This window comes from Helianthus annuus, chromosome 15 (assembly GCF_002127325.2).
Source record: "Helianthus annuus cultivar XRQ/B chromosome 15, HanXRQr2.0-SUNRISE, whole genome shotgun sequence".
In the NCBI taxonomy this organism is placed as follows: Eukaryota; Viridiplantae; Streptophyta; class Magnoliopsida; order Asterales; family Asteraceae; genus Helianthus; species Helianthus annuus.
Genome location: NC_035447.2, coordinates 168,482,780 through 168,491,761, shown reverse-complemented (window position 1 = coordinate 168,491,761; position 8,982 = coordinate 168,482,780).

The window sequence follows — 8,982 nt, the reverse complement described above, 5'->3', positions numbered from 1 at the left end:
GACACAAAGTATTTATACATGCAACCCTTGGCACGTGGGGCATCATAAAGCACAATCTTCTTGGAATGGTTATCATTTTCATTCGAAGAGTGTCTATGTCACGACCCCCGACCCCATCCTGGCCGGAATCGGAAGTCGCGAGCAGTCAAGTGGTACCGGTGATTATTTTGAAAAACATTGCAGCGGAAATTTCATCAGGACCGTGAGTTAGGAAAATTATCAGAGTTTTAGAAACACCGGATTTTTATTTAAATAGATGGAATAAATTCCATGTTTTACAAAGGTAGCTTTTAATACGGGATAAACCCAAAAACAATATTTCTTAAGTTGATTTAATTAATAAAATAAGCCACTTCTTGAAGTCTTTTAGTGCCGGATCCAATCCTTACTCCAATCTACTGTAATTACCTGAAACGTGTTTTAAAAAGGTTTTGTCAGCGGGAAATACTGAGTGAATCATTCATTTTACTGAAAATGACACATTTATTTTAATACACAGTGTTAAGATCTTTTACGCATGTTTCTGATATCAACCAACTACCCACAGTATTTGTCACTCGACCGGATCTGTGACAGTGGTCATATCACCATTGGCTGCCCCAATGAATGACGTAAATCAATTAAAATTAGGTTCGCCCACCTAAAATGATTTAAACTGTAGTAATGTGCACAATACCCCACATACTGGCTGTAATTTGGTGATTACATCAACTTAATCACTGTAATTATAATTCTGAAAATAATTTGGAGTATTGTAAAACATTTAATAAAAAGAGAATGACTCACAACTCAGCATGCAGGATTGAGTTAACAAACTTCTTGATTCTACTTCTTCCGATAATTAAGCATGCACTTTATTATTCTGGATCTTCTGATGATTTAATAGTTTGTTTGATTGTAAGGGTGTAGTTGGGAGTATTCTTGGTAGTTAAATATATAGTTTAACAGAATGGAATACGTATTTGTGTAAAACCCAAATCAAACCTTAACGGTAGTCATGAGATTCGAACCTTAACGAATTTCACAAAAACCCGGTTAATGATCAATACAGCTTTTACGATAACTCACGAGATCAAATTCTCACAACGAACGACAAAGTGCTATACTTAAACATTCATCGAATTAATGACGAACGACAAAGTATAACCCTAATGTGGGCGGCACTTAAACATCCATTGGATATATTGATCGGTCGGAAAATGAATCGTAATAGCGATTGAATGATTATTGGTTAGAACACCAACGTATAGAGAGAAGATGAAAGAAATGAGCAAAGAAAAATGAATCCTAAGCTTCCTATTTATAGGTAGGAAATAGGAAATTTCTAGGAAGTTTCCCTTGTATTTCTAGGAAGTTTCCTATAGCTTTTCTAGGAAGTTACTTCTACATCTTCTAGGAAGCTTCCTATCCACAGATATCTATCCTCTTACATCTTCCTAGCACCTTCCTTTGGTATTATCTATTATATTTTTATATATTTCTATTTAGGTGATTAGTAGATCTTACTTAGCTTAATTAATCTTGCTTAACTTTAATTAATCTAGTTTAACTTAATTAATCTGGATTAACTTAATTAATCTTGATTAACTAATTAATTAATCATACTTAATTTAATTAACAGATTAATTAATCTACCCAGCTAACTTAATTGCTAAGTGTATTTAACTATTAAGTATTCTAGCAGTTTCCTGATTACGAGTTCTAATGTCTAGACACAATGGAACTCGTATTAGTGTATTAACTCAATTCAACTTTAACGATAATCACGAGATAAAACCCTCACAACGATTTACAAGTGCAATACTTAATAATTCAGCGGATTCACAACGAATGACAGAGTATAGCCCGAGTTTGGACAGCACTCAAACATTCAAGTCGAAATCTTAATGAATAACAAAGTATAACTCAATTTGAGCAGCACTCAGACAATCGTTGGATAGTTATAATCGATCGGATAAAGTATCGTACCAGTGATTAGAGTTATTACCCTAATAACGGGCAGAGTTTAGGGATTTAGAGGGTAAAATCCCGAGCTATTATTTACAAAAATAAAAGCTTGACGGAAAGAAAAGAATTGAACAGCGATCGAGTTAATACCCTGATTGCGGCAGCGTTTCGAGGTTTGTGTGTGTTAATTGTGGTAAACAGAGCATAACTCCGTCTAATTTCCGACTTTGTTCGTCGTTCAAGTGCCCAGAATCAAGTGCCAATGTTCTGCTATTTATACTCGATTTTGGGCATGCTTACGGACCGTAAGCCTAACCCTTTACGGTCCGTAAAGGGTTGGAACCGACTATAGGGTTGCCACGCATGGGACTAGTTATGCTGAATCAACAGATTCGACCAATCAGATTTAGGCAACGCGTTTTTAGGATAATCGTCCACTAGGTTTAACCCCCCTTGAGTTTTAGGGGCCCTGATCCTGATTCCGATCATTCCGGAAATTTTAGGGTTTGTGCAGAATCACTTGGGTGTCTTAATTAGGGTTTCCTTTTTATACAATTAACATAATAAGTATTAATTTTAGTGAGAGTCGTTACATCCTCCCCACCTTAATAAAAATCTCGTCCTCGAGATATGGACTATGATATTTTCTTGGGGTTATGTTTCTTCTTTTAATAGAAACAATATATTATGGGATGGAATCAAAAGATATTTGATAGGCATGAATTTTGAAATAAAATGACTTGGAGAAACAATAGGATTAATGTCAGAAAGGAACTTACTTTGATCAATTGAAGGAGATTCTTAATTGATAAATCTCTATTTGTGAGTAGAAGTATGAAAAATGATTTGTTAATGATTATCCGAAAATTAATATTGTTTACTTAAATGGTACTGGACAATAGAATTTAGTGTATCATAATCTGAGTACATAATTGTATCAAGAATATGACAAATCAAACGAATGGCGTATGAATAGGGTTTAGCACAGGCTATAAATCTATTCGGATGCTACAAAGCGTTTGTAATGATTCAATGATGACCGAATAAATTCATTGTTTTCGAATTTGAGAGTTTCAAGGAAGCGGATTTGGATATTTCAAAAGATGAGACATTCCGATGAAATGATATAGTTTCCAAGTTGATTATGTTTAAGCCAACAGATATATGATCTATAGATTCTTAAAATGAATGTGAAGAACTTTTTGGAATTAGTAAAATTCTTTGTCAAAAGAAAACTTACCTTGATTGGTACCTAAGGAAGACTTAAGATTGATTGGTTCAAAATGAAATGAAAACATGAAAATGTTTTGTCAAATATTGAATTATGATATGAGAAAATCAATGTACTGAGATGGGTGATTTGTAAGAATACACGAAAAGACAATAAAGTTAGTGTATTTTTGTCTTAATACATAATTGTATTCAGATGATTTTAATCAAAATGTTTGATTAAAGATAGGTGATATTTTGATTTGTTAAATACTTTTCCTTTTATGTTATCATAAAGTAGAATAATAAATATAGATAGGTTTAAAATATCAAAACCCGTGGTAATTTTGACAAAATAATGATATATGTTTTATAAATAGGTTTACCCAATATCCTAGAACTTGCGATGATCATTTTTAAAATTAAGTATATTTAACTATAAGATTAGGGTATTTTTAAATCATAAAAGTAGAATAATAAATGTTTATTTTAATATCGAGCATACTTAAATATTGGCTTGCGTAAATAACATTTGATGTTTTAATATATATATTTTATAAAAGAATATTTCTATAAGTATTAATAGTTGTGAAATATTAATCAAGATGAACATTTATTTATAATATGTCTTGTTCATGAATACTTAGATAATTATTTAGATAATTTTATTTGTCCCTTTGATTGTTTTATGAAAATAGGTCTTCTCTTTATAGTACAAAGTATATATATTTCTATATATATAATATAAAATTATTTTTTTATTTATTTTTTTATATATATATAACTGAAATTTACTAAAATAAGTATGATGACTTAATTTATATATATTAAATAGTTATTATCATGGTTGGATATTGGTTAGTGCTGCCTTGGTTAAGCATAGGTGATCAGTCTATGCCTAACTAAGGCTATGCTATCCAATACCTGTCTTGATAATACCCTTAATACCTAAAAATAATATTAATATCTACTATTATTAATATTTTATTAAAATATTTACTAAAAATAAATAATTTAAACGAGATTAGCGCAATTTCAAATGTTGTGAAAAATGTCACCACAAGGTGATCGAAATCAAAGAAATGATTTGATGAATTTGAAGACTAAACAAGCATGTTATGGTTCAAGAGAATTGAAGTGCTTGTCGGGACTATTTTGAATATGATGGCTTCAATCCATCATATGGGATTTTGAATTGAATACGTAATGCGAGCAAGTTAAAACAATTGAACTTGGTGTAAACAAAACGAGTTCATGTATTAATAAGAAATTTTGGATATGGTTACAGCAAAACCATGTATGCTAAAGGAAATTGAGTTTTTTTCAAGAAACTTATTGACTCGATATCAAAGAGTCAATGTTTTGCAATAAACATGGTTTATAAATGCAAAGATCAAGTATAGTGATATGATATTTGAACTTTTGATAAAAATAACAATTTGGAATGAAGCCCTCCAGTGGTCTTCATAAATCAAACGAACCACATGCGCAACAAACAGTGCATGTGTAAAGTGTGGATTTACCAAGAAATGAAATAGATCAATATTTGCTACTATGAAAGAAATCCTCATGGTATGATGACTATTAGAGGAAGTAGAAACACGAAAGTCAACTCTTTATAGGCAGAAGTCAGATTTGCAACGAAAGAAATATAAGAACTTCTTATCTGGAATTTCGTGTGATAACTATTTGTTAAATGACATTATCAGAGAATGTCGAATGAAGTGAAATGAAATTGGGGATTTGCAAAAATATATGACTTCTTTTGTAGTGCTAATAATTATGATTCAGGTTAGGCTATGCACCGATGTTTGTGAAATATTGTTCCAACGTACCTCAGCGAGATTTTGATCGTTTGTAAGATCATGTGGCAAAGTGCCGCTTTTTGATTAGGAGTTCTTTTAGTATTGGTATCATTGTGCCCAAATTTATAAAGGTCTTGCCTTGGAAATTGTATGTAATACACTTTGATGTCTTGTGGACGTGAAATTTTAGGTTTCATGTGTTTTCTGGTGCATTAGCACAACTTTAGATGTTTCTTACTTGCGTTAATAGTTTATGGTAGTGTATTGGAAATTCTTATATTTTTGATGGTGTTCCAACTTATAGAATTTCCATTTGTTATTATCGCATGAGTTACGAGACAGATGATCAAACGAAATAATGTTTGATATCGGAATTAAAGATATAAGAGAATTCTGATAAAGAAATCTAGAAGTATTATTGACACATATGCTTGTGTTTTATTCTTAATTATCAATCGTTAAGGTTTTGGAATTTTTTATACATATCTATATAATCAAATATTTCACATGCTGTAATATACATACCTTTTATAAGGTCAATGTATTTATCAGATTCATATTTCCAAAAACCAGTCAGATATTTAGTCATGATACTTATTTAGGGAAATCTTGTCACTTGTTTGACATACTATGTACCCCGTCTTATCCGATTCGCGCCGGAGAGGTAATCTCAGTATATCCGGATAAGCTGGAGAGTCTGCTACTCTATACCCAGTTTTGCCGGAGAAAATTTCCTATTTCCCATAAACAGTATTTTTTTCAAAAATTGCCTCTTTTTTATTAGGGCTTCTATCCAGAATCAAGGAAATTTGTATTTCCATAATATATCTTTATTCTTGACCAAATAATACCAATAAACAAGAATAAATAGCAATTAAATGCTATTGCCTGCTAGTCGTTATTCTTATTGAATACCAAGTAATTTTATCTTGAAGCTTCTATTAAGACAAAATTCTTAAGTTCGAGTCTAAATATCATTCAGAGTGCTATCAGATAATATTAAGTTTCTAACTTTTCGTTTAAGCTTAGGTATTATTATAACACTTATTTGCGTAAACAAGTGGCTTAGCTTATACTAAGGCATTTGTTCTTACGTTCAAGTCTAAATGCTATCAGATGTGCTACCAGTTAAGTTAATAGCAATCTCCTAACTCTTTTATTTAAGCTTAAGTATTGTCATCACAACACTTATAGGCTTAAAGCAGTGGCTTAGCTCTTATACCACCTTCTGTCACGCCCCCGACCCCATCCTGGCCGGAATCGGAAGTCGCGAGCAGTCAAGTGGTACCGGTGATTATTTTGAAAAACATTGCAGCGGAAATTTCATCAGGACCGTGAGTTAGGAAAATTATCAGAGTTTTAGAAACACCGGATTTTTATTTAAATAGATGGAATAAATTCCATGTTTTACAAAGGTAGCTTTTAATACGGGATAAACCCAAAAACAATATTTCTTAAGTTGATTTAATTAATAAAATAAGCCACTTCTTGAAGTCTTTTAGTGCCGGATCCAATCCTTACTCCAATCTACTGTAATTACCTGAAACGTGTTTTAAAAAGGTTTTGTCAGCGGGAAATACTGAGTGAATCATTCATTTTACTGAAAATGACACATTTATTTTAATACACAGTGTTAAGATCTTTTACGCATGTTTCTGATATCAACCAACTACCCACAGTATTTGTCACTCGACCGGATCTGTGACAGTGGTCATATCACCATTGGCTGCCCCAATGAATGACGTAAATCAATTAAAATTAGGTTCGCCCACCTAAAATGATTTAAACTGTAGTAATGTGCACAATACCCCACATACTGGCTGTAATTTGGTGATTACATCAACTTAATCACTGTAATTATAATTCTGAAAATAATTTGGAGTATTGTAAAACATTTAATAAAAAGAGAATGACTCACAACTCAGCATGCAGGATTGAGTTAACAAACTTCTTGATTCTACTTCTTCCGATAATTAAGCATGCACTTTATTATTCTGGATCTTCTGATGATTTAATAGTTTGTTTGATTGTAAGGGTGTAGTTGGGAGTATTCTTGGTAGTTAAATATATAGTTTAACAGAATGGAATACGTATTGGTGTAAAACCCAAATCAAACCTTAACGGTAGTCATGAGATTCGAACCTTAACGAATTTCACAAAAACCAGGTTAATGATCAATACAGCTTTTACGATAACTCACGAGATCAAATTCTCACAACGAACGACAAAGTGCTATACTTAAACATTCATCGAATTAATGACGAACGACAAAGTATAACCCTAATGTGGGCGGCACTTAAACATCCATTGGATATATTGATCGGTCGGAAAATGAATCGTAATAGCGATTGAATGATTATTGGTTAGAACACCAACGTATAGAGAGAAGATGAAAGAAATGAGCAAAGAAAAATGAATCCTAAGCTTCCTATTTATAGGTAGGAAATAGGAAATTTCTAGAAAGTTTCCCTTGTATTTCTAGGAAGTTTCCTATAGCTTTTCTAGGAAGTTACTTATACATCTTCTAGGAAGCTTCCTATCCACAGATATCTATCCTCTTACATCTTCCTAGCACCTTCCTTTGGTATTATCTATTATATTTTTATATATTTCTATTTAGGTGATTAGTAGATCTTACTTAGCTTAATTAATCTTGCTTAACTTTAATTAATCTAGTTTAACTTAATAAATCTGGATTAACTTAATTAATCTTGATTAACTAATTAATTAATCATACTTAATTTAATTAACGGATTAATTAATCTACTCAGCTAACTTAATTGCTAAGTGTATTTAACTATTAAGTATTCTAGCAGTTTCCTGATTACGAGTTCTAATGTCTAGACACAATGGAACTCGTATTAGTGTATTAACTCAATTCAACTTTAACGATAATCACGAGATAAAACCCTCACAACGATTTACAAGTGCAATACTTAATAATTCAGCGGATTCACAACGAATGACAGAGTATAGCCCGAGTTTGGACAGCACTCAAACATTCAAGTCGAAATCTTAATGAATAACAAAGTATAACTCAATTTGAGCAGCACTCAGACAATCGTTGGATAGTTATAATCGATCGGGTAAAGTATCGTACCAGTGATTAGAGTTATTACCCTAATAACGGGCAGAGTTTAGGGATTTAGAGGGTAAAATCCCGAGCTATTATTTACAAAAATAAAAGCTTGACGGAAAGAAAAGAATTGAACAGCGATCGAGTTAATACCCTGATTGCGGCAGCGTTTCAAGGTTTGTGTGTGTTAATTGTGGTAAACAGAGCATAACTCCGTCTAATTTCCTACTTTGTTCGTCGTTCAAGTGCCCAGAATCAAGTGCCAATGTTCTGCTATTTATACTCGATTTTGGGCATGCTTACGGACCGTAAGCCTAACCCTTTACGGTCCGTAAAGGGTTGGAACCGACTATAGGGTTGCCACGCATGGGACTAGCTATGTTGAATCAACAGATTCGACCAATCAGATTTAGGCAACGCGTTTTTAGGATAATCGTCCACTAGGTTTAACCCCCTTGAGTTTTAGGGGCCCTGATCCTGATTCCGATCATTCCGGAAATTTTAGGGTTTGTGCAGAATCACTTGGGTGTCTTAATTAGGGTTTCCTTTTTATACAATTAACATAATAAGTATTAATTTTAGTGAGAGTCGTTACAGTCTATCATCTTCCTTCTTGGATTCCTCCTTCTTGGATTCCTCCTTTTTAGACTTGGGTTGGACAGAAGGTGGCTTGCTGTGAGCCTCAGAATGAGTCTTAGACTTATTATGCGGTGTAGACAGGGTCCTACTGTGGGTCCCACTGTACTCACTGTACTGTCTTTCTAATGCCTTTGTAACCGCGTCATCCACCAGTGCTTTCAACTCCGCACCAGTTAACTGTATCTTTGCATTATCGTGGTTCTCCACCGGATGACTATTCACTTCATCCGACCCCGCTATGTAGCTTCAATTGCTACATATAAACAATAATGGGCAAGGTTTTATTTAATAGCTAATACAGTATTT